This window comes from Budorcas taxicolor, chromosome 4, assembly GCF_023091745.1.
Source record: "Budorcas taxicolor isolate Tak-1 chromosome 4, Takin1.1, whole genome shotgun sequence".
NCBI classification, from domain to species: Eukaryota; Metazoa; Chordata; class Mammalia; order Artiodactyla; family Bovidae; genus Budorcas; species Budorcas taxicolor.
Window position 1 is genome coordinate 1936856 of NC_068913.1, and position 27427 is coordinate 1964282.

The window sequence follows — 27427 nt, forward strand, 5'->3', positions numbered from 1 at the left end:
CTACGGTAGTATAGTTCAAATAGTTTTCTGGTAATCTAAGGTCTTGGAGTCAGTGCTCTGACTCCAAAGGTTCAGGGCTTGATCTCTGGTTAGAAACAAAGATTCCACAAGTGGTTTGTTATGACATTAAGTGAGATTAAAACAAATATCCAAAAATGAGAAACCAAAGGTGAACCCCAGACAAATGGCAGTTACAAAATCAGGCAAATAATAGTTAAAATAATGGAATATACACACACATATATATACACACCCATGAGCAAAGTCAAAACAGTCCAACAAAAGTAAAGTGCAGAAGATTGATCTGGCAAACAAAGGAAATCAAAAATTATATTTACCAGTTAAGAACAAAACTAACTAAAGCACAAACTAGAAAACAAAACTAAAGCAATGTGCCCAGTGGGGAATAGAGCAATGAAAACAAAACGAACAAATATGTTGAGAGGAAAGGAAGGAAAGAAAAGAAAGAATGGATTTGCAAATTTAAATAGAGATAGGTGAAGATTTATATACATTAAAGATTAACTGCAAGGGAGAAAAACAATACGAAAGGCAAAGAAAGGGATAGATATACGAAAAATGCAATAGGTTTTTAAAAATTATAAAGAGGAGAAAAGAAAAAAAAAATGGAAGAAGAAAGAAAAAAGGAAAAGTCCACAGAACTGCAAAAGCCCAATGTAAAGGCAGAGGTTTATAACATTAAAAAGTGTGACTGAATATACACATATACATATACACCCATAGGCAAAATCAAAAAGTCCAACAAAAATAAAGTAGAATAGATTGACCCAGTGAACAGAAGAAACCAAAAATTATATCTACCAGAACAAAACTAGCGAAAGCACAAACTGGAAAACAAAACTAAAGCAAGGTGCCAACTGGGGAATAAAGCATTTAAACTATAACAACTATCTTGAGAGAAAAGGAGAGAAAGAAACAAAGCATAGATATGCAAAGTTAGATAAAGGTAGATAAAGAAGATTTATATATGTTAAAGATTAACTGCAAGGGAAAAAGAACCGTAGGAAAAGCAAACAAAGGAATAAGTATAAAAAAATAAAACTAGGCTTAAAAATTTTAAAAAAGAGAAAAGAAAAAAAGAGGAAAATTCCACAGAACTGCAGAAGCCCAATATAGAGGCAGAGGTTTATAACAATAAAAAAAGTGACTAGAAAAAATAAAGCTCAAAAGCTTAATTGGATTTCTTAGTGCCAGTAAAATTGACAGATACAATAGAGGGGGAAGAAAAGGGGAAAAAAGAAAAAAAAAATCCAAAAGAATCTACAGAACAAGTCAAAAAATAATAATAAATGTTTTTCTTGAGTTGTTGCTGTCAGCGTCCTTTCCCTAGCTGGGAGTCATAGTCCACTTTACCTCCCTACGATGCCCTCTAGCACTGTGCTGGTCTCTGGACCTGCTGTGGGGGCAGCTCAGATTCTAATCTGGTCCTACTCCTGTGTATTCTTGCCTCCAGTGTCCACAGCTTTCAGAACTAGTGAGTTTTCTTTTGTGGGAGCTCTCAGTGACCTTTTATATATTCAATAGACACAGAGTCTGCCTAGTTGATCATGTAGATTTAATCTGCAGCTTGTACAGCTGGTGGTAAGGTTTTATGTCTTCTTCCTTAGCCACACTGCCCCTGGGTTTCAATTGTGGTTTTATTTCCACCTATACATGTTGGTCCTCCACTGGGGTTTGCTCCTGCGGCTACCCTGGAGGACTTGAGTTTGCCCCTGTGAGGGTCAGGTATGGAGGTGGTGCCGTTGATGGGTTGCAGGGGTTCTGGCAGCACCAGGTACTCAGGGGAGTTGGTGGTAGGGCAGCAAGAAATACAGTGCTCTAGAAGGGTATGGCAGGGCTTCCCTGGTGGCTCAGAGGTTAAAGCATCTGCCTGCAATGCGGGAGACCTGGGTTCGATCCCTGGGTCGGGAAGATCCCCTGGAGAAGGAAATGGCAACCCACTCCAGTATTCTTGCCTGGAGAATTCCATGGATGGAGGAGCCTGATCGGCTACAGTCCACGGGGTCGCAAAGGGTCGGACATGACTAAGCGACTTCACTTTCACTTTCAGGGGGGTATGGCAACCAGTATTGGCCAGTACACTCCAGTGTTCTTGCCTGGAGAACCCCCTCCTCCCTGACAGAGATGCCTGGCAGGCCACAGTTTACAGGGCAGCACAGAGTTGCACATGACTGAAGCGACCCTGTGGGGATAGACGCAAGACTTTTTTGCCTGTGGCAGCTCTGCCCCAGTGAGAATTGAGCATGAAGGTGGCGCAGCTGCTTGGCTTGCAGGGACCCTGGCAGCACCAAGTGTGCAAGGACCTGGACTGCCTCCACTGCAGGAGTTATGTCCCTATCAGAGTCTTTTTTTGAGCCTCTTGTCGTTGGTGATCAAAAGGCCTCTTTGGCCATTCTATCCCTGTAGCTCAGCCTGTTCAGGCACTTAGAGGGCTACCTTGCCTGGGGTCCTCTGTTGTTTGGTGTGGCAGGCACATAGAGGGGCCCTCCTGGCTGGGATCCTAGTCTGTAGGTTGGCACCCCTGGCACTTAAAGTGGCACCCTGGATGGGGCCTACCCTGTAGTGCAATGTGTCAAGTGTTTGATGGGCCAGCCTCTCTCTATTGTTTAGCGGCTGATGCTGGCGTCTGGGGAGAGAGAGGCTATGGTGATGGCTCCATCCACTACCCGTGACTCAGCAGTATTGCCTTGCTTCCGTGGCTGCCTGGCTTTCCTCCCTGCTATCCCCTCAATCCGTCTCTTTTCCCTCATATCCCCTCAGTCCATCTCTCCCCAGTCAACAGCAGCCCTCACCCTGGGATTGCCCCACAATCCCTAAACTCCAGCTCCCAGCTGCTGTGCCTTCCAGGGGACCAGTGTTCCTGTCCGGGATGTGTATGGCTGCGGCAAGGACTGTCTGATTCTCACTCCATTTGGGCTGCCACAGATCAGCTGTTTCCCTCTCAGCCTTAAATGTTTCTCCTCTGACTCAGACAGTTGCCCCAATGCGGGGATTGGACCCCTGCCTCAGTTCCCTCACCAGCCGAGGGCAGGTCCAGTCCTTCTAACACTCCTGTTATTCCCCATAGTTGTTCGTCCTACCACGTCTTGCGTGGAAGAAGGCTGAGCACTGAAAAATTGATGCTTTTGAACTGTGGTGTTGGAGAACACTCTTGAGAGTCCCTTGGACTGCAAGGAGATCCAACCAGTCCATTCTGAAGGAGATCAACCCTGGGATTTCTTTGGAAGGAATGATGCTAAAGCTGAAACTCCAGTACTTTGGCCACCTCATGAGAAGAGTTGATTCATTGGAAAAAACTCTGATGCTGGGAGGGATTGGGGGCAGGAGGAGAAGGGGACGACCGAGGATGAGATGGCTGGATGGCATCATGGACTCAATGGACGTGAATCTGAGTGAACTCCGGGAGATGGTGATGAACAGGGAAGCCTGGCATGCTGCGATTCATGGGGTTGCAAAGAGTCGGACACGACTGAGCGACTGAACTGAACTGATATATTCTTTTCCACTGGTCAGGTACTCTTGTCCCCTGTTAGCTGGTGTTCTGCATGCACTTCTGTCTCTGAAGGTGTATTCCTGATGTATTCTTGGAGAGAGATGTACTCCATGTCCACCGACTCCTCTGCCATCTTGTTCTAGGGAAGATTTTTACCTCTTATTTTTAAGAAAGTTCTATTTGAGTCTAGGGTAAATTAAGGACTACCTTGTAATTAAATGTTTAAAAAAATAACTTTTAGCTACTATTCTACTGGAGCTTTTTATTTTTGTATGTTTATTATATATATATATACACTTATAGTTTGAAATTTTACTGTAAACTATGTGTCCTAAATAAATAGTATTAATTACACTATTTATTAATGGCTATGCCTGTTTTAATAAAGAGTAATATTTTTGAAGCCAAAACAAAATTAAGTATATATTTTTTTATTTTTTTGCCAACTGTGCAGTATCTCATTGTATGACCCACAAGCAAGATATTTGCATTATTTCTTCGACATATGGTAATGTTCTCCAAGGACATAAGCATAAATAAGCCACAACTGCTAAATGTGGAAATCCAAATCATTGGGTTCCCAATAAGTAAATGATTCTTGTCTTGTGTTTTTAGGTTCCCAGATTGTGATGAGCCATATTCTGGGCTGGTGGACCTGAATTTATCTGGCGATCCTACTGAAGGAGCCTCAGTGGCAGTGCAGAGGGACTATGGCTTTTGGTGTCCCCGAGAGTTGAAAATTGATCCTGATCTTGGCTATTCATTTTTGCACATGCATGATTGTTCACCTCCTTGTTCAAATGTGTATTTTAGGAGAGAAGAGCTTTCATTTGCTCGGTATTTCATAGGATTGATTTCAGTCATTTGCCTCTCTGCCACGTTGTTTACTTTTTTAACTTTTTTGATTGATGTGATAAGATTCTGTTTTCCTGAAAGACCCATTATATTTTATGCCATCTGCTACATGATGGTTTCATTAATTTTCTTTATTGTGTTTTTGCTTGAGGACCGAGTCGCCTGCAATACATCCAGCCCTGCACAATATAAGGTTTCCATAGTGACTCAAGGATCTCATAACAAAGCCTGTATCATGCTTTTTATGATACTGTATTTTTTTTTTTTTTTTACTATGGCTGGCAGCGTTTGGTGGGTGATTCTTACCATGACGTGGTTCTTGGCAGCTGTGCCAAAGTGGGGTAGTGAAGCTATTGAGCAGAAAGCCTTGCTGTTTCATGCCAGTGTATGGGGCATCCCTGGAACGCTGACCATCATCCTTTTAGCAATGAATAAAATTGAAGGTAACAATATCAGTAGTGTGTGTTTTGTTGGCCTCTACGATGTTGATGCCTTGAGGTATTGTTCTTGCACCCCTCTGCCTGTATGTGGTAGGTGGGCTTTCACTCTTTTTAGCCAGCATTATATCCCTAAACAGAGTGTGAGTTGAGATTCCATTAGAAAAGGAGAACCAGGATAAACTGGTGAAGTTTATGATCCAGATTGGTGTTTTCAGCACTCTATCTCATAGCACTCTTGGTTGTAATTAGATGCTACTTTTATGAGCAAGCTTACCTCGGCATCTGGGAAACAATGTGGATATAAGAACGCTTCAAAGAATATCACATTCCATGTCCATATCAGGTAAAGGAAACCTTGTTCTAAATTTCAAAAATATTTAACAGTAAGCTAAGAGCTAATCTTAGCTGGTTTTTTTTTTTTTTTTTTAACTCTTCATGAAAAACATGAACATTAAAATTTTGAAGTGAAGTTAATGAACAAATTTATTGTACTAAGAATGTCATACACACATTTCTGTTAACATCTTCCTTTTAAAAGATCACTTTTGTGAGTCCAAGCCATGGCTTTTAAGCATGTTACTTCTGTTATCACAAAATAGTTGCTTGTTGATTACTTAGAAGTCTGCAGGTTTGAGGGGAAGATGTTGATTAAAAGACAGTGTCTGTGGAAATTTTACTGATACTTAAACGGGAGTTTTAGCAGTTTTGAAAAAAAAATTAGAATGCATTTGTATAAACAGTTTCATCTTTTAGTTGGTCTTCGTTTTTCTTTTTTGTATACTGAATATTTGTGATTTACCTTTTAATTTAAAGAGATCAGATAATCATAGAATTTTAGATCTAGAGAGGACCTTAGAGATGGTTTATTCAAATTCCCTCTATAATTTAGAGTTCTTAAACATCTGTCTCATTTGAGGCTTAGAAATGTTAAGTGACTCGCTCACTTTATTAAAGTACTTATGCATTATAGATAACTTCCGTTTACTTGTCTCTTTCCGCTAATAGACAGTGAACTTTTTAAACGCAAGAACATCTTTTTCATATTTTTTCAAAGCATGTTTTATAGATTAGTAGATGATGGCATTGAGAATGGGAATGTGTATATCAAGAAGAAAAGACATTTTTAAGAAATGTTCCAGTTTTACTGGAAACACAGAATGTGTGATTAGTACATAGTCAATTCTTGTAAATACTTGATGACTGAAAATGCCATTTCCTTTTTTATTTTGTGGTATAAATCTACACAAAATTACATTTTAATTATAATATTACATTATTATATATATAATATAAATATTAGCTACTGGCTTTTAAAAAACCAACCTATAATTGAGAGACCAGAAAAAATGAATAATTGAAATTTTATTACATTTCTTGATAGAATTGCTTATTAAAATCTCTTAATAAGAGTTTTCAGGCCTGAAGCTAAGTAAGCAAATTTTGCCTCTAATGAGAAAGAGATGATTGAATTACATCATGTGTTTCTCCGTGTAAGGTTTCTAAGATTCCAAATACATATTATCTTAGGAAAAGTCAATGGCATCCCAATCCAGTACTCTCATGGACGGAGGAGCGTGGTAGGGTGCAGTCCATGGGGTCGCTGAGAGTCGGACATGACTGAGTGACTTCACTTTCACTTTTCACTTTCATGCATTGGAGAAGGAAATGGCAACCCATTCCAGTGTTCTTGCCTGGAGAATCGCAGGGACGGGGAAGCCTGGTGGTCTGCCGTCTATGGGGTCTCACAGAGTCAGACACGACTGAAGAGACTTAGCAGCAGCAGGACTATAAAAGAATGTTTGGCTCTGAAATAATGATCTGAAAAATACCAGACTTCAAACATGTAAATTAGTAAAATAGAGTAGTTGGGACGGCACTATTTTCAAGACATTCCTAAGAATCTTATAGCATCTTTAGAACCAATTTGAGCTATACAAAAATCTGTGTGTGTATTCATTTCTTTACAGTCATAGGTTCTATAAGTGTTTTTTATTTCCAACTCACAGAAATAATGTTGGATTTCCAACATCCTAAAAAGAATAGAAAATGGTATAAAACTAATAATATGGTATAAAGTCTGGGTCAGGAATCCTGGCTTCATATCTGACTCTTATTATTTACTAGTTTTATGGCTTTAGATCAGCTTCACCTCTCACCACTTCAATTCCTCATCTGTGGAATGAGTAATGGAATCTCATAGTAATAAAAGAAAAATCGTGTTAGATAGAAATAGTAGTAGCATCTGTGTCCTAGGACTGTTTTTAGGCATCTACATGCAGTTAGAAGTGTGCCTTCTGTATAATAAGTGCTCGAATCTTAGTTCTGTTACTCATTTTTTCATTTATTGTTGCTGCTGTTATTGTTATTTACATACACACATACATACATAAACATTTTTAAAAACCATTCAGTACCAAACTTTAGCAAATGCCATATTTAACTAATTGAGATTATACATGACAGTATGTGTACCATTAACTTGTTCATTTTAACTGCAGTTCAGTTCAGTTCAGTCCCTCAGTCGTATCTGACTCTTTGCCACCCCATGAATTGCAGCACGCCAGGCCTCCTTGTCCATCACCAACCCCTGGAGTTCACTCAAACTCATGTCCATCCAGTCGGTGATGCCATCCAGCCATCTCATCCTCTGTCATCCCCTTCTCCTTCTGCCCCCAGTCCCTCCCAGCATCAGAGTCTTTTCCAATGAGTCAACTCTTCGCATGAGGTGGCCAAAGTACTGGAGTTTCAGCTTTAGCATCAGTCCTTCCCAAGAACACCCAGGGCTGATCTCCTTTAGAATGGACTGGTTGGATCTCTTTGCAGTCCAAGGGACTCTCAAGGGTCTTCTCCAACACCACAGTTCAAACGCATCAATTCTTTGGCGCTCAACATTCTTCACAGTCCAGCTCTCACATCTGTACATGACCACTGGATAAACCATAGCCGACTAGATGGACCTTTGTTGGCAAAGTAATGTCTCTGCTTTTGAATATGCTATCCAGGTTGGTCATAACTGTCCTTCCAAGGAGTAAGCGTCTTTTAATTTCATGGCCGTGGTCACCATCTGCAGTGACTTTGGAGCCCAAAAATATAAAGTCTGACATCGTTTCCACTGTTTCCCCATCTATTTCCCATGAAGTGATGGGACCAGATGCCATGATCTTCGTTTTCTGAATGTTGAGCTTTAAGCCAACTTTTTCACTCTCCTCTTTCACTTTCATCAGGAGGCTTTTTAGTTCCTCTTCACTTTCTGCCATAAGGCTGGTGTCAGCTGCATATCTGAGGTTATTGATATTTTTCCCAGCAATCTTGATTCCAGCTTGTGCTTCTTCCAGCCCAGTGTTTCTCGTGATGTACTCTGCATATAAGTTAAATAAGCAGAGTGACAATATACAGCCTTGACATATATTTTTTTCTTTTTCCTGTTTGGAACCAGTCTATTGTTCCATGTCCAGTTCTAACTGTTGCTTCCTGACCTGCATACAGATTTCTTAAGAGGCAGGTTGGGTGATTTGGTATTCCCATCTCTTAAGAATTTTCCAGAGTTTGTTACGATCCACACAAAGGCTTTGGCATAGTCAATAAAGCAGAAATAGATGTTTTGTTTTGTTTTGTTTTCTGGAACTCTCTTGCTTTTTTGATGATCCAACGGATGTTGGCAATTTGATCTCTAGTTCCTCTACCTTTTCTAAATCCAGCTTTAGGATCTGGGAGTTCTCAGTTCATGTATTGTTGAAGTCTGGCTTGGAGAATTTTGTGCATTACTTTACTAGCATGTGAGATGAGTGCAATTGTGCAGTAGTCTGAGCATTCTTTGGCATTGCCTTTCTTTGGGATTGGAATGAAAACTGACCTTTTCCAGTCCTGTGGCCACTGCTGAGTTTTCCAAATTTGCTGACATACTGAGTGCAGCACTTTCACAGCATCATCTTTTCGGATTTGAAATAGCTTTACTGGAATTCCATCACCTCCACTAGTTTTGTTCATAGTGATGCTTCCCGAGGCTCACTTGACTTCGCATTTCAGGGTGTCTGGCTCTAGGAGAGTGATCATACCATCGTGATTATCTGGGTAGTGGCGCTCTTTGTACAGTTCTTCTGTGTATTCTTGCCACCTCTTCTTAATATCCTCTGCTTCTATTAGGTCCATACCATTTCTGTCCTTTATTGAGCCCATCTTTGCATGAAATATTCCCTTGGTAGCTCTGATTTTCTTGAAGAGATCTCTAGTCTTTTCTGTTCTGTTGTTTTCCTCTATTTCTTTGCACTGACCACTGAGGAAGACCTTCTTATCTCTCCTTGCTATTCTTGGGAAATCTCCATTCAAATGGGTATATCTTTCCTTTTCTCCTTTGTTTTTCACTTCTCTTCTTTTCACAGCTGTTTGTAAGGCCTCCTCAGACAACCATTTTGCCTTTTTGCTTTTCTTTTTCTTGGGGATCGTCTCGATCCCTGTCTCCTGTACAGTGTCATGAACCTCCATTGATAGTCCCTCAGGCGCTCTCTATCAGATCTAATCACTTGAATCTATTCATCACTTTCACTGTATAATCGTAAGGGATTTGATTTAGGTTATACCTGAATGGTCTAGTGGTTTTCCCTACTTTCTTCAATTTAATTCTGAATTAGGCAATAAGGAATTCACGATCTGAGTCACAGTCAGCTCCCAGCCTTGTTTTTGCTGACTGTATAGAGCTTCTCCATCTTCGGCTGCAGAGACTATAATCAGTCTGATTTCAGCATTAACCATCTGGTAATATCCATGTGTAGAGTCTTCTGTTGTGTCCTTGGACGAGGGTGTTTGCTATGACTAGTGTATTCACTTGGAAAACTCTTATTAGCCTTTGCCCTGCTTCATTCTGTACTCCAAGGCCAAATTTGCCTGTTACTCCAGGTGTTTCTTGACTTCCTACTTGTTCATTCCAGTCCTCTATAATGAAAAGGGTATCTTTGGGGGGTGTGAGTTCTAGAAGGTCTTGTACGAACTAGAACCATTCAACTTCAGCTTCTTCAGCATTACTGGTCAAGGCATAGACTTGAATTACTGTGATATTGAGTTGTTTGCCTTGGAAATGTATAGATCATTCTTTTTTGAGATTGCATCCAGGTACTGCATTTTGGACTCTTGTTTTGCAGACACCACAGTTTTTACAAATTGAAGGTTCGTGGAAACCCTCTGTTGAGCAAATATGTTGGTGCCTTTTTTTCCAACAGCATTTGCTCACTTCATATCCCTGTGTCACATTTTGGTAACACTTGTATAATAGGCATATCTCTGAGATAGTGAAGGTTTGATTCCAGACCACTACAATAAAGCAAATATCACAATAAAGCAAGTCACACACGTTTTGGGGATGGGTTTACATATAAAAGGCTCTCCATGTGCTTCCCTATTCACTTAGACACAACGATATTGAAATCAGGCCAGCTAACCTTACAGTGGCCGCTAAGGGTTCAAGTGAAAGGAGTTGCATACCTCTCACTTTAAATCAAAAGCTAAACATGATTAAGCTTAGTGAGAAAGTCATGTGGAAAGTTGAAACAGGCCAAAAGTTAGGCCTTTTGAGCCCAACAGCCAAGTTGTGAATCCAAAGGGAAGGTTTTTAAAGTAAATTGAAAATGATACTCTAGTGAATTCATGAATGATAAGGAAACAAAACAGCCTTATTGCTGATATGGAGAAAGTTTTGGGATCTGCATAGATCAGCCAGCCATGGTATTCCCTTAAGCCCAAGCCTAATCTAAGACAAGGCCCTAACTCTAATTCTGTGAAGGCTCTGAGAGAGGTGAGGAAGCTGCAGAAGAAAGGTTTGAAGCTAGCAGGGGTCGATTTCGTGAAGTTTAAGGAAAGACGTTATCTCTGTAGCATCAGAGTTCATGCAGAGCAGCAAGTACTGAGGTAGAAGCTGCACCAAATTATCCAGAAGATCTAGCTAAGATCATTCATGAAGGTGGCTGTTCTAAACAACAGATTTTCAGTGTAGACAGAACAGTCTTCTATTGGAAGAAGATGTCACCAGGACTTTCATAGCTAGAGAGGAGAGGTCAGTGCCTGGCTTGAGAGCTTCACAGGGCAGGATGACTCTCTTGTTAGGGGCTAATGCAGCTGGTCTGGTGGCTCAGTGGTGAAGAATCTACCTGTCAATGCAGGAGATGTGGGTTTGGTCCTTGAGTCAGGAAAATCCCCTGTAGAAGGAAATGGCAACCCACTGCAGTATTCTTGCCTGGGAAATTCCATGGACAGAGGAGCCTGGTGGGCTACAGTCCATGGGGTTTCAAAAGAGTAGGATATGATGTATCAGCTGAACAGTAACAAAATGCTCATTTGCCATTCTGAATTATGCTAAATCTCTTCCTGTGCTCTGTAAATGCAACAGCAAAGCATGGGTGATAGCACATCTGTTTACAACATGGTTTGCTATATATTTGAAGCCCACTGTTGAGGTCTACTGCTTAGAAAAAAAGAGAGTCCTTTTAACATATTACTGCTTATTGACAATGCGTTTGGTCACCCAAGCACTCTGATGGAGATGTACAAGATTAATGTTGTTTAATGCCTACCTTCTCAACATCCATTCTGCAGCCCACTGATCAAGGAGTAATTTGAACTTTCAAGGCTTTATTATTTAAGAAATATATTTTGGGGGTGGCATACCTCACAGCTTGTAGGGTCTTAGTTTCCTGACCAGGAATTGAATCTGGGCCACCACAGTCAAAGTGCCAAATTCTAACCACTGGACTGCTAGGGAAGTCCCATAAGAAATACATTTTTAGGCTATAACTACCATGGTGATTCCTCTGATGGATTTGGGTGGTTAAATGAAAACCTGGGTAGGACTTACCATTCTAGATGCCATTGAGAACATTCATGATTCAAGGGAAGAGGTCAAAATATAACTATCAGCAGGAGTTGAAAGAAGTTGATTCCAACCCTCATGGTGCCTTGTGGGGCCTTAAGACTTTGGTGGAGGACATAACACCCAGTGTGGTAGAAAAATAGTCCATTTAGAGAACTAGAATTAGAAGTGGGACCTGAAGATGTGACTAAATTGCTTCAATCTCATGATAAAACTTTAATGGATGAGGAGTTGCTTCTCATGGGTAAGCATTAAGAAAATGATTTCTTGACACAGAATCTACTCCCGGTGAAGATGCTCTGAGGATTGATGAAATGACAACAGAGGATTTAGAATATTACATAAACTTAGTTGATAAAGCAGAAGCAGGGTTTGAGAGGATTGACTTCAGTTTTGAAAGACATTCTACTTTGGGTAAAATGTTACCAAACAGTAATTCATGCTACAGAGAAATTTTTCGTGAAAGGAAGAGTCAATGGATGCATCAAACGTCATTATCTTCTTCTTTTAAGAAATTGCCACAGTCATCCTATCCTACAGAAACCACCCCAATCAGTTAGCAGCCTTCAACATTGAGGCAAGACCCTCCACAACAAAAAGAGTATGACTCACTTGAAGCCTCAAATGATGGTTAACACTTTTTAGCAATAAAATATTTTTTAATTTAGATATGAGCATTGTTATTTAGACTGTATGAGTAGATACTACATTCTACATTATAATATAAATGTAAGTTTTCTATGTACTGGGAAACAAAATGATCCCCATGATTCACATTATTGTGGTATTTGTTTATTGTGGTATGGAACCAGACTACAATATCTTTGAGAATGCCTATATAGAAGATTCGAACAACACAACTAATAAAGTTGGTCTAATACATATAGAAAATTTTGTACCTAACAAATAGAGAGTAAGCATTATTTCTGAGCACAGGAGTACTTTAAAAAATGGACTATGTCCTAAATCACAAAAGAAGTTTCCAAACTATAAGGTAACCAGAATCAAATAGACTACATTCTGTGACTATAATAATTTAACTTGAAATCAACAATAAAAATAAATCTTTAAAAAAACTCACCTGAATAGAAACTAAAAAATGTACTTATAAATAATTAATAGGTTAAAGAGGAAGCTTGAAAACAGCCAGCAAAGCAGACATGAAAGGAGAATCATATTAAATAAAAGAACAGAAACTAATAAAATGGAAATGATTAACACTTTCCTAATTGTATATTGTAACCAGTGATAGGATGAGCAAAAGTTTATTTTCTATATTAGTAATCTTTTTCTTTAGACAATGTCTAATATGAGCTAGCAATAAAATTATAGAACTCAGGCTATAGATAGTCACTGTCAAATTTTCAGCAGTATATCTTTTCCATATAATGAGAAAATTTTTGGACTGTGTAAGTGCAAACATCAGACTTTTATAATTATTTTACTATTTATTTAGAAGATTTTACAGTGGTCTTTAAGAGAAATTTCTATTTATGTATTTAAGATATGCTTCTTTCCCTTCTTGTACGTTAGTCAAATGAGTCATCCAGATCTGATTCTCTTTCTGATGAAATACCTGATGGCTCTCATAGTTGATATTCCTTCCATTTTTGGGGTTGGAAGCAAAAAGACTTGCTTTGAATGGGCCAGTTTTTTTTCATGGTCGTAGGAAAAAAGAGCAAGTTGAAGTAAATTATCATGGTGTTCACAGGCTTCACATTTACATAATTGTGTGTGTGTGTGTTTCCTATGTTGAAACAATTTGGACTTGGAGGAAATATTCCAACAAGATTATAACCTCAGCTGCCACCAGGTATGATTAAATCTTAAACCTAAAAATGTACTCAGAAAAGATAGCCAAGTAGAACCAGGCTTAAGGGCTGTTCCTTACTAATTCAGAATATTTGAGGGAAAGCCAATCTTTAAAAAAAAAACAAATCCAAATTAGAATCTTCTTAAAATCAAATGAATGCTTATATATATACATATACTTATTTAATCTTTTTGAAATTTCTGTGATGACTAGTATTATCATCTCTGTGTTAAAGATATGAAAACTGATGCACAGAGAGGCTCAGTGCCCTGGCTAAAGTCACATAGCATTAGACTTCCATTTCCAATTGTCCATTGTTCTTCCAGGTTACACCATAAATTATTTAAAGAGATAACATGTTATTTTATTCTAAGTCATACACATTAAAGCCAAAATAGTAAAATGATATTAGCAGATAAAAGGAAATATGTTAAGGATGTTATTTTTATTCATAGTTGGCCAAATTGCATGTTAGATAGTCATGGTAAAATATGATTTGGCCATATTTGAGGAATCTTTCATTTTTTGACCACTTAATTAATAGAACAAAATAAGATCCTGCAGTATTCACAAAGGAACAGATGACTTCAAACTTTTTACTAAGTATAAAGCTAATATTTATACAGTATTTGAATTGTCACAAATTCTAAGTTAGTGGGATCCATGTTCTTATGATTTTATTTAACCCAGGTTACATGGAAAATAAATTTTGGGAACATTAATTTCTATAAAAGTCTTAAGATTATATGTAAAATGTTATTGTGTTTTGTATGGGTTAATGTACTTTTAAAATAGATCTTAAATTACCACATTATCAGAATCTTGTGTTTTCTCAATTATCACTGATAAGCAGCTTCTGTTACACAGATTAGATTAAAATCTATAAAAATCACAATTTTAAAATATACATTCCTTATTACCATATCTGAGACTACTGCTAGTGATATCAGACAATGCATTTCTCCTTTAAATGCAGTTTCATTGGGCAGAGAAGGAAAGAAGGGGAAAGGTTAATTCAACAATGACAAAAATGTCTTTTCTGGGAATTCATCCTTTGAGAAAGACGTTAATGAGTGGTTACTATGTGCCATCAACTACTTGGTGATGCCACAGATTCAATAGCAAACAAAATAAACCAAGTCCTTAATTTCTGTGGAACAGCCTTACTTGGGATATTTATCTGTGTATTCTTTGAAATTTTTAAATGTATTTTAATCATTGTATACAATGATTAAAAACAAATGAATGCTTATATATATATATATATATTCTTCTTTAATCTTTTTGACATTTCTGTGATGACTAGTATTATCATCTCTGTGTTAAAGATAATGAAAACTGATGCAGAGAGAGGCTCTGTGCATACATCATTTTAATCATGTATTTTAATCACAGTAAAACATAATTCTAAGGAGAGGGTTTGAATTAGCATTCCTGGTCACCTCTGGGGCACACACAAGCCACTCAGTCACACAGCAATTCTGTTGTGTTAGAAACTCCAGATGGGGCTAAACTAAACCAACTGGGGACTCATCCCAGTTATTTGGGGGGTCCTGACTGGGCCAGAATCCTTTTGAAACTGGTTAGACCTCCTCCAAACCCTTCCATTTGGTTTTCTGGAACCATGGACCACCCACTTCCCTGACTCAACAAAGTCATTATGACCCTCCTAGCTGGGACTGTGCTCTGGGCTAGAGAGTCATTCCTCCAGAGTGTGAGCAGCCTCAGTCATTTCTAGCATTTGTCTGGTTGAGCCTTTGAGAAATGACTAGAAAGTAACCATAATAATGGTTTCCAATCAATTGAGCCCACTTAATACTCCAAGCACTGTTCTAATCACTAAATCATTTAATCCTCTAGACAACCTTGTGAGGAAGATTGTCATTTTACAGATCAGAACATAAAACCAAGGTTCAATAGCTAGTGAGTGGTAGAACTGAGATTCAAACCCAAGCAGTTTGATTCTAGCCTTTAGTCTTTACTGTTAACCCCTCTGTTATACTGTGCTGTCGAAAGACTGGCTTCTAAAATTATGACAGTCCAATTAGTGTTCTTTCTCTCAGTGAAGCCACATTTTACATTGCGTATGCTAATAATTATGACACTGGTTGAAATACTTTTAGAAACCTTGTTTTGGAGTTATCTGGGTCATACCACTTAATTTTTTTGGCCCCCCGTTTTCTTATTTGTGAAATGAGGAGACAGACCTTCACCATTTGAGGTAGATTAGATTTTTGGAATGACCAGAAGTCAGTTTGAACCAATTTTAAAAAATAAGTTTAGAAAATAAATTCATCAGTCCAGAGCAACTTTGGATGTATGTACATGTGCACAGGGCCATTGATGACAGAAGAATAAATGTTGTAATAACTATATTTGAGTTGTTCTTTCTTCTATCTAGTTTTTGATACTTTCAGGATATATGTAAACATTATGGTTTATCATTACTTTATGATTTGCCGGGAACCAGCATGGGGAATCCCACCCGTGGCAAAGATCATGAGGAAGGGGGCCTGGCAAAAGGCAAAGGCTGAGATCAGGCCTCAGCAGTACCCCTGGATTTGCCTGAGCAACTACCCCCAAAACCAGAGTTTGCCTGGTTTATTGTACTGTGCTTTCCACTCTTCTGACATAACAGGGGGCTATCCCTGACCACCTTTCTCTGGAAAGAGTTAACTTAGAGCTCCAGTTAACAGTCTCCTGCATATAAAAGGAGTGTCTCAGCTCAAACCCCTCTGATGGCTCTCTAACTTGCCTGACAGTTAGAGACTTTTACAACTTGTAATTGTTTACAGCCCCTCAACCGCGAGAGGCATGCAGCTTAAAACATCTTAAAGATATAGAGCCTTTTCTAAAGAGCTAAGAATTATATTGATGATGGGTTTCCATTGTTGAGTCAATGACTGCTGCCTGGCCTCCATATTCTTTATCTTTTAGGCACCTGGAGGATATTAATCAATGTCATTGGGATATAGAAAAAGGAATATAGTAGTTTTAATGTTAGCAACACTAGACTTTTGAGTTAATGAATTTTCTCTTTGTTATAAATTACTTTGTTATAAATTGTTGTGTCCTTGCTATATAAGAATGTAGCTTTATTTAATGCTTTCTGAGAGTGGCATCAGACTTTAGTAAGAACAATACTTTTAAGCAAATAAGTTTTTCTGGTTGACAGACCCTTATCAGAAAGGGGCCGTGAAATGCTAATAGGCCTCCTGGCCAGAAGATGATGTAAATCACCTAAGACTTGTGTAGACAGCTAAGTATGCAGAGAGAAAGCCTGGTCTCGATAGAGTCAGGGCTGCTGACGCTGCATAATTTTGTATTATCCATTGATCTCTATGTACAACCAAAAGTATAAAAAGCTTTCCTGGACAGTAAAGGATGGACCAGTCACTGGAAAGTCTGGTTTCCCCTGTGTGGTCTTTTCTCCTTCTTTTCTTTTCTGGCTGAATCCCCATCTGGAGCATGGAGGCTCTCCATGTCTACTTACTTGCCCTGGCTTCTAAGACCCACGTGAAAGAGAGCCCAAGGTGGGGCACCCTCTGCTATTCAAGGGGGTGCCAGTGGCTTCCATAGGTGGTGCAATTTTCTTGTCTTGAGACTTTTATTAGCTTTCCACATAAACCAAGTTATTCAGCAACTTTTCTCCACTAATTTTGCTACTACACTATGCTTTCCTAATTTCTCTTTATATTTCTAAATAAATAAGTTTTTCCTCGCCGACTCCATCCTCTCTTTGAATTCCCTGGATCCACCGGGGCTGGACCCTGGCAATGATTAACTTTGAAACATTTAAATTTAAGTTTTATCCCCAACTGTTGTTTTGCTGTATGACTTTTGAAAAGTTCCTTAATCCCTTGTGACCTCACTTTCTTCATCTATAAAATGGGGATCACAGTACTTACTCTTGATGGATATCTACCCCATAGAAGTGTCTGTTTGGGAGTTAATCTCTATAATAAAAACATTATTAAGAAAGATTAACAGAGACTATATGTAAAACACTTGGCATTATGCAGGTACTCAACAAATACTAGTCTTCTTTGAGTTCTTCTATCCCAGCACTAAAAATAACAATGGCAATAACAGCAGTGATTCTTTTCTAATTTGAAAACTTAGATTATATGTACTTTGTCAATTTATGATATAATCTTTACATGTCACAACTTTTTAAAAAATAATATTGTCTAATTTTAACTTTATGATTCTTATAGTCAGTTATTTACCCAAACTGATACACTGACCTTTGCACCTGTTTAATTGGCTCTTTAATTACCATTTTGTTCATCAACATCTGCTTTTAGTTTTTCCATAGCAGTTAAAAACTTTAGCTCTGGACATAATTCATCTCCTTAATTCTTTTTTTCCTAAGCCTTTATTATGTCTCGGACTTCATTGTATGTTTGCTTAAACTAATTTTTCATATGTTTTGTTCTAGTTAGGTCATGTTTATTCAAGCACTAGATAACAGCTTCTGTCGTAAAATCAACTTGTAACCTAAAAACAACTGCTCTTACAAATTAAAAAATGAGTCTATGCCATGATGAGACCTCCACTACTATAAACCATGCAAGAAAATAATATTTTTACTTTATAGTAGTACCTTTGCAATATTTCAGTGTCTTCAAGAATGATTAATTTCTTTAGCCAAAAGGGGCTTTTTAAAAATGACGAAATTAAAAAAAATTAAAAAATGAAAATGACGAAATTGTATGCCTTCATTTTATGGATGAGGAAAATTAAGAAAAGGGGATAGTGACTTGTCTAAGATCACATATTTATTGATAGAGTTGGAACTAAAATCCTGAGTTCCTCATTCTAATATGAAACTCTTTCCATCATACCAGTTTAGGGGACAGATTGACACCGATTTTTGTTTTAGTCTGTCTTCTGTCAACAGTGTTACCTTGTATCTGTCCTATAAAGACATTGCTTGAAGAGCTTTTTTTTTTGAAGAATAATATCAGTCTGTCAAAATATTGTTTTTGGTCTCTAGGGTTGTTATCTTACACTTAGTATTTTGTTATCTATGATAGTGAACGAGAGCCGACAGGTACTCCAGGAACCTGAGGGATACAAATAGTCCTATGATAAGGAAATCAAGAGGAACTTCCACTCAAGGGACATCCACACATGCTTCTTCAATGCAACTGGCCATGGTGGATGACCAGAGAAGCAAAGTAGGGAGTGTCCACAGCAAAGTGAGCAGCTACTACGGCAGCCTCCACAGGTCCTATGATGGCAGGTGAGTTTTATCGGCAGCTTAGTTTATATCATGTGCTGGGTTAGAGTCATACGGCATCTGAAGGAAGAGCAGCCAATTCTGAAACAGAAGTTGATCATTATTAACCTTTCTGAACTTTGCTAGGTTCAGTTGTCCCAGATTATGGTTAGACTTAATGGCAGCCAGATGAGTTTAGACGTGATACAGCGAGCAATGTGGAGTCATTGCTCATCAGAGAGAAGGCAGAATAAAAGTGGTTTTTTAGTAAGATTAACTTAACAAACAATTATGGAATACCTACTGTGTCAGACATTGTGTGAGTCTCTAGGAATACAAAGCTGATTTAGGCATGATCTTCGTTCTTAATAAGCTCAAGAAAAATAGGGTAGTGATTATTTGTTTTGTAGTTAAAAGCATGGGATCTAGAATAATAAACCTCAGTTTCCTTATCTGTAAAATGGAAATAGTAATATTATCTGTCCCTTAGCACTGTTATAAAAAATAAATGAGATAATATACCTAATTGCTCAGAATAGTGCAAATATAATGGTATAGTCCAGAGGTTGTCATTTTTTCTATAAAGAGAAACATAACTAATATAATAAATATTGTATTATAAATGAAATAACATAATAAATAACTTTAGGTTTTGTGGGTCACATGGTCTTTGTTGCCACCATTCATTTCTGCTGTTAATACCATGCAAGCAGCCATAGACAGTATGCAGTCAAAATAGGAGTGGCTGTGTTCCAGTAAAACTGCTTACAAAAATAGGAAGGGGCCTGATTTGACCAGTAGGCCACAGTTGGCCAACCCCTGTTTTGTAGCATGGACAGGAGGTGATTAAATCTGGTGAGAAGGAGGTGGGAGAAAGCTTCACAGAGAATGTCTGAGAGTGGGCAGGATGTGCTTTCTTGTTATATTTGATGGTAGAGACACTAGAATTAGAAACCTCTTAGGAGCTCTGCAGTAATTCAGTTAAGAGATGATGGAAGTTTAGCAAATGAAGCAACTGACAAACAACTAATCTCAAAATTATATGAGCAACTTATGCAGCTCAATTCCAGAAAAATAAATGACCCAATCAAAAAGTGGGCCAAAGAACTAAATAGACATTTCTCTAAAGAAGACATACGGATGGCTAACAAACACATGAAAAGATGCTCAACATCACTTATTACCAGAGAAATGCAAATCAAAACCACAATGAGGTACCATTTCACACCAGTCAGAATGGCAGAGATCCAAAAGTCTACAAGCAATAAATGCTGGAGAGGGTGTGGAGAAAAGGGAATCCCCTTACACTGTTGGTGGGAATGCAAACTAGTACAGCCACTATGGCGAACAGTGTGGAGATTCCTTAAAAAATTGCAAATAGAACTGCCTTATGACCCAGCAATCCCACTGCTGGGCATACACACCAAGGAAACCAGAATTGAAAAGACACGTGTACCCCAATGTTCATTGCAGCACTGTTTATAATAGCCAGGACATGGAAACAACCTAGATGTCCATCAGCAGATGAATGGATAAGAAACAATGGACATCCACAATGGAGTATTACTCAGCCATTAAAAAGAATACATTTGAATCATTCTAATGAGGTGAATGAAACTGGAGCCTATTATACAGAGTGAAGAAGCCAGAATGAAAAACGCCAATACAGTATACTAACACATATATATGGAATTTAGAAAGATGGTAATGATAACCCTGTATGGAAGACAGCAAAAGAGACACATATTTAGAATGGACTTTTTGACTGTGGGAGAGGGAGAGGTGGGATGATTTGGGAGAATGGCATTGAAACATGTATACTATCATGTAAGAAACGAATCACCAGTCTGTGTTCGATACAGGATACAGGATGCTTGAGGCTGGTGCACGGGGATGATCCAGAGAGATGATATGGGGTGGGAGGTGGGAGGGGGGTTCAGGATTGGGAACTCGTATAAACCTGTGGTGGATTCATATCAATGTATGGCAAAACCAATACAGTATTGTAAAGCAAAATAAAGTAAAAATAAATTTTTAAAAATAAAAAAGAGATGATGGAAGTTTATGAAAGAACAGTGACAGTGCCAAGAGAGTAATAGCTGATCTGAAAGATATTTGAAAAGAAGAAATGAAATGATAGGAGTTGGTGATGGATTAAAACGGAGAGAAGGAATGTGCCGAAACGATTTTTTTTTTTTTTTTAAGACTTCTAAGCTTGGGAACCTGAAAGAATGAAAATTTTGATGACTGAAATTCTCTCTTCTGTGTTTCTGTGGCTGTCCTGTATCCTTCCAGGCTCATTCCAGCCTTTCTTTCAGTCTTCCCTGTCCTTGTCATGTAGGATATGATTCCTAGATGTACTCTCTTTTTAGAATGTTTAGAATGTTTAGAATCTTTCCTTCTTGTTTGTCCTCTCAACTTGCTTTCTTCTGCCTTCTAATTTGGTCAGCTTCTCTAGGTTTTGAAAAGGAGCAGCCTTTGACATGTTTTCTATCTTGTATCCACTTCTTTTTATTTTCCTTGCAAGATTTTTGAAATATTTTGAATATTTCCTTCCTACCAATTCCATCCTTCATTGTATTTCTGGTCTTTTTCACCTTCTTACCCCACTTCTAACAGAACCAACAACCTGTTTTTAAACTATCAAAGATCCTTTCCCTTTCCTGCTTTTTCCTTTCATTCAGCACTCCTAAGTTAAAAACATTCTTCTAGGTGCTAGAAACACAGAGATGGAAGACAAAAGAGTAGTAGGTATGATAAAATCATACATAATGTACTTTGGGATTCCAGAGAAGAAAGCCTTTTAAGTCACTGTGGAAAGTCTTGTTCACAAACAAGGTAGTACTTTAATTTGACTAGGGTACAGAGGAGGCAGTTGGAAATCTCAGACAAGGAAATAGCACATGCAGAGGCAAGGAGGACAAAAAGGCATTTAGGTGTCAGGGCCACCATAGGAGATGAAACATGCTGAGGAGTTCAGGGTTTTTTCCCCTAGAGCAATGAGAAACTATTAAAAGACTTTGAGCATTGGAGTAATAAAATCAGACGTGTTTTAGGAAGATCACTTTGACAACAGCATAGGAGAGGAGGTTGTAAGTAAGGCCAGTTGGGAAATTTCTAGAGGAAAATTAGAGCTCTTAACTTAAAACACTCATATAGAGAGAGGAAACAAGAGAATCTTTCAAAATACCTGCCTCCATGAACTGCTAGCTCCATTTGGCGCTAGTGGTAAAGAACCCACCTGCCAATGCTGGAGATGTAAGAGACATGAGTTTGATCCCTCGATTGAGAAGATTCCCTGGAGGAGGAAATGGCAACCCATTCTTGCCTAGAGAATCCCATGTACAGAGGAGCCTGCCATGGGGTCACAAAGAATTGGACATGACTGACATGATGACATAGAATGGCTCCATGAACTGACTTTCAGCAGTATTTGCTATTTGACATTAGCCTCATCCTATTCAATAAGGAATGAACAGTTATACTACAACTCTTATGCATGTGGCATTCTGTGTATTAAGAGATATACAGAAGAAAGCTAAAGTATAATTTCTACTTTCCAGGAGCATAGAACCTTACAGGAAAGGTAGGACATAACCAATTTAAAATAGTTCAAGCTAGCATATAATTAAAACTGTGAGTATTAGAGATGATCAGTGTTAGAGAACTTCAAATGATCAGATTGGCTCCTCTGAAAATATTTCAGAGGAGATAAGTAGGGTAAGCAGATGGTAGTATAAGTATTGAGTTCATATTGAGCAGAGAACTTCTGAAGGGAGTAGCTTCTGTAATCTAAATGAAATTAAAGTTTAGGTAAGAGAGCTTATAATCTTTAATATAAGGTAGTGGTAATTAAAAAGCTGTGAGATGGAATTCCTTGAAGCTTAATAAAACAGGATATACCAAGAACAATATAATCAGTCATCATCAGTTCAGTTGCTCAGTTGTGTCCAGCTCTTTGTGACCCCCATGGACTGCAGCACGCCAGGCCTCCCTGTCCATCACCAACTCCCGGAGCTTGCTCAAACTCATGTCTGTCGAGTCAGTGATACCATCCAACCATCTCATCCTCTGTCGTCCCCTTCTAGAAGAACAAGATATAGTAATGAAAACAATACAGGAAGAATAGCCTAGCCTGTGATTCAGAGAAAATGCTTATAAACACATGAAGGTCTCTGTGAAAGTTTGGTGTCATGGAAACTAGGCGATAGTGTATGACCTCCTGTGATGACCTTTCTTATCTCTCTGCTTAATTAAAATCACACTCATCCTTTAAGTCTTGCTTAATTCCCATACCATGGCAGCTAATTAATTGCTTTTTAAACATTCTTTGAGTGTGACCTATTAGTGCAGTTTTTTTTTTTTTTTCCTCAGCTAAGTTTGCAGTTTCTGGAGAATGTGAACTTGCTGACAGATATCTGTATATCCCTTGACAGTATCTAGCCCTGTGTTGTTCTTTAGTTGCTAAGTCGTGTTTGACTCTTTGCGACCCAGTGGACTATAGCCTGCCAGGCTCCTGTCTATGGGATTTTCCAGGCAAGAATACTGGAGTGGGTTGCCATTTTCTTCTCCAGAGAATCTTCCCAACCTGGGGATCGAACCCATGTCTTCTGCATTGGCAGGCAGATTTTTCATCACAGAGCCACGAGGGAGGAAACAAATAAATCTCTCAAACAACTTTAGAAATAATTTGGGCATGCCATCTCATGGATATTTATTTCTGCATCAGTCAGTTTTCAAGTTTACACGTTAGCACTATATTTTGGCCATGGTTTTCTCATCATCTCATGTTATCTTGACTGTAAGATTACACATATGCACACATATCTGCTTCTCAGTACTCACTCTAGTCCAGATTCCTTGATGGATAATTACTGATCTCAGTGCTACATACAGTAAAATAGACTTAGGTAAATATAGTTAGATGAGAGGATATAGAAAAGGAAATGGATGAGTAGCTGAGTGAAATTTGAGAATGAGTGGTTAGTTTAGTAAGTGGGTGACATTTTACTATATAGTTGAGTCCTAATTATCCATGGCAGGTGGTTCATATACTAGAATTTTGTGGATAACCATATATTTCAGTTAAATAGACATAACTCAGTTTTTTCTATGAAAAAGGTATTCTTTGAGTCTTATTCACTAAATTAAACTCAGATTTAGGTTTCAGTTTTAGAAAATGTAATTCATATTTTTAATTACTTTGATATCATCATATTTTGCTTTTTTCATTTGCCATATTTACTTGAATTACATACTTATGAAGTCATCAAGAGGTGAAAGTTCTCCAAATTAGCCAGCTAGTTAGAAAAGTTTTCCGTTTAGGGCAATAATTATTATGTAAAATAATTATTAACTAGAATAACATGCTTATTCTAATTTCATTATTTTAATTTGAAACATTGTAATTATGTAATCAAAACTTACAAATCAAATTTAAAACCTTTATGTTCTGACTGTGAAGTCTTTTAATAAATAAAAATTAAATGCTCCTTTATCCATTAATTTGAGGAATTTAAAAAAATATTCTAAAGGTAGTTTTCATTCTTAAATTTTCTTTTTTGCTTTATTCAAACAGGAGAAGAAAGACATGCTTTCTTTTCTCATTTTAAAAGGACTTCATTTTTAAACTTGGTGCTCTAATAAAAACATTGTTTGATAAGCACTGCTATATAAGACTGGATCACCTCAGTAGTATATGAATCGGTCTTTACAATCTTTAAATTTTACAAATGATTCATAATGAGTAATGAAATTTGTTATAATCATTAACTGAGGGAAATGGTAAATTGGTATTTTCTGACAGCCAGTAGGTCTTTAGCTGTTCATGACTAGTTCTTTTGATGACTTTTAAAAAGGAAAAACCTGCTACCTCCTTTTTATTTTTAGAAATACTACTAAAAATTTAATGTATTAATTATATTTGATTGTTTTCTTTGATTGCTGTTATTCTAAATTAAATACTTTTTACAAAACTGTGTTTAGTTATACAGGGGCTTTCCCGGTGGCTCAGTGGTTAACAATACACCTGCAATGCAGGAGACACAGGAAACACAGGTTCAGTCCCTGGGTCAAGGAGATCCACTGGAGAAGGGCATGGCAACACACTCCAGTACTCTTGCTTAGAGAATCCCATGGACAGAGCAGCCTGGAGGGCTACAGTCCATAGGATCACACAGAGTTGGACGTGACTGAGCGACTTAGCATGCACACACATATAGTGTATATGACTGTGAGTTTTCTTAGCTCTAATGGGGACTCAAGTGAGTCAGAATCGCAACAAAAGAAAATTTTAACATGTCCCACTGCTGCCTTTCAAGATAAATAGAATGATGGAGAGGACGGCCTGCGATGAGCAATGGAACCCAGTTGACACACTCAAAAGCTGCATCTTGGGGAAGGGATGAGGAGAGAATTTGCTTTACAGGTAGTTAATTGAGCTATTAACTGGGCTCTCTGGAAGGATGCTGTTCACACTTAGCATCATCATCGCTTGCCAACTCCCTCACTTTTTTAATGTTCTGTTAATTTCTCCTCTAATTTCATATGCTCCCTTTTCCAATCCCAGGGTTGTAGTGAGATTGGAGTTTGCTGCACCATGACTCACCATTCTTCTAGATTGCCTAGGACAAAGCCATATTTCTTCTGTTCTTATTCTTCCTCTCCTGGGACCTACCTCACAACCCAAAACTTATTTGAATGAGAAAAATATCCTTACTTATCATAGTTTTAGATCAATTAGCTCTGCCTAACTTCAGCTTCTGTCTGGTTGCAAGGCATCTCTTAATTCTGAGCCTAAATAGTAGATTTTTTTCTCCCTTTTGTTTGACCATTTGAATAATTCAACAATATAAATCATGAAATTATTTTGTAAATCAGTGTTATTTTCATGAAAAATTTTAGTATTATTTTCTAATGTGTTCTGTTACCTCCTACATTAGGTACACTCCCTGCAGTTACAGAGGAATGGAAGAGAGACTACCTCATGGCAGCATGTCACGACTTACAGATCACTCCAGGCACAGTAGTTCCCATCAGCTCAATGAACAGTCACGACATAGCAGCATCAGAGATCTCAGTAATAATCGTATGACTCACATCGCACATGGTACCTGCATGAATCGAGTTATTGAAGAAGATGGAACCAGTGCCCAAATTGTGCTGTCTAAGGTGGAACATTTGTGCTGTTTAAAAAGAAGATTTTATTCTTTGTCTTTGCATGACTGATTGCTATAACTCAGTTATGATGCTTTCAGTCAGGTGCAGATTGTGTCCATTGACAAGTAAATTTTTGCTTTTTATATTGCATCAAACTTGGAACCTCAAGGCATCCAAAATGCTAAGAATGATATGATCACATAAATAACTTATTTCTAGGTGATGAAGAAATAATTATTTGTCTTGTAAGCATTTTTATAAACACACTTGTTTTATATTTGGAAAAATCCTAAATGTATGGTGACTGCTTTATAGTGAACTTTCATATAATATCAACTAGTTGTGAGGTAACATTCTGGTAGTTAGTTCTGTTAATAAAACAAAATTTCAGAATTAAAATTTTCTATGCAAGGTTTATTTCTCAGATGAATAGTAGGAATTTGTAGTTTCCTTTCCACTAAGTGAAAAAGAACTGTTCTTAAACCGTAGGAGAATTTGATAAATCAGCAAGGGTATTTTAGCTAATAGAATACAAAATCAACTGAAGAATCTGATTAGTCTACTGAGACTCTTTTGAAATTCTGTCAAAATAGTCTTTATCCAGAGAAATACAGGAGTAGGATTAGCAACAGAGTAAAAGCAGAGATGGACATTTTTTTCTCAGTAATTGTGCTGTTTTTATTACTTTAGTAAATATTACTTTTACTGGCTGTGTTTTTATATTGATAACATCCATATGCATGACAGAAAATTTTTACTTTTAGCCATTTTTTCCCATGTAGTAGTATTGATTTGTAGAGAACCTCATATTCAGATATGTTCTATGCATATAAGATAAGCATCACACACTGTAAGCCTTTTTCTAGTAACCATAATTACAAAACAGCGAAGTGTTTCCTCTGTATCTGTTATTGTGTTTTTTGCAGTGAGATGTAATCTTGCCAAAGCTGCCAGATGTTGGTATCCAGGCCCCTCCTATCAGTGGACTTGTTTCACTTGCATTGCCCAGTAGCCAATAAGCTATAGCTTTTGCCCCACACCCATATCTTCAGATTCTGGGTCATTCTTCTTTACAATTGAAATATATATATAATCCTAGTACACAGTGGTGATTAATTTGGGATATTTGAAATTCATTGTAGCTTAATGAAGCATGATTAGTCCTGCTGTGAAGTATCTTTTAACTGTAAAAATATCAACTCAAAAATCTTTGACATTTTGTCTTGTAATATTTAAATAACTCATAATAAAAATTGTAAACTGTATTAGGCATGATAATGATCAGAAGGGAAAGAAAAATTTTGGAAAATTCTGGATGTGTTATGTAGACAAGCATATTTAAACAAGCCATCCTCAACCCTGACTGCTGTTAAGAATCACTTGGGGAACCTCGGATGCCTGACACCTTCCTCTCATTGAGATGAGGAGTGGTAGTTTTATACAAAGCTTCCCCAGTGATTCTAATCTGCTGCAGGCCTGACTGCAGGCTGTTTGAAACTAACTTGCCCCTGCTGACAATGTGATGGCATCCTATCATATCATATCATTTCATATCATATCATGAAAA

At 37.8% G+C, this 27427-nt stretch overlaps 1 pseudogene; it reads left to right on the plus strand.

The window, feature by feature from the left end:
• Positions 1 to 27427, plus strand: part of LOC128046831 (frizzled-3-like) — a 106283-nt pseudogene that overhangs the window by 19369 nt on the left and 59487 nt on the right.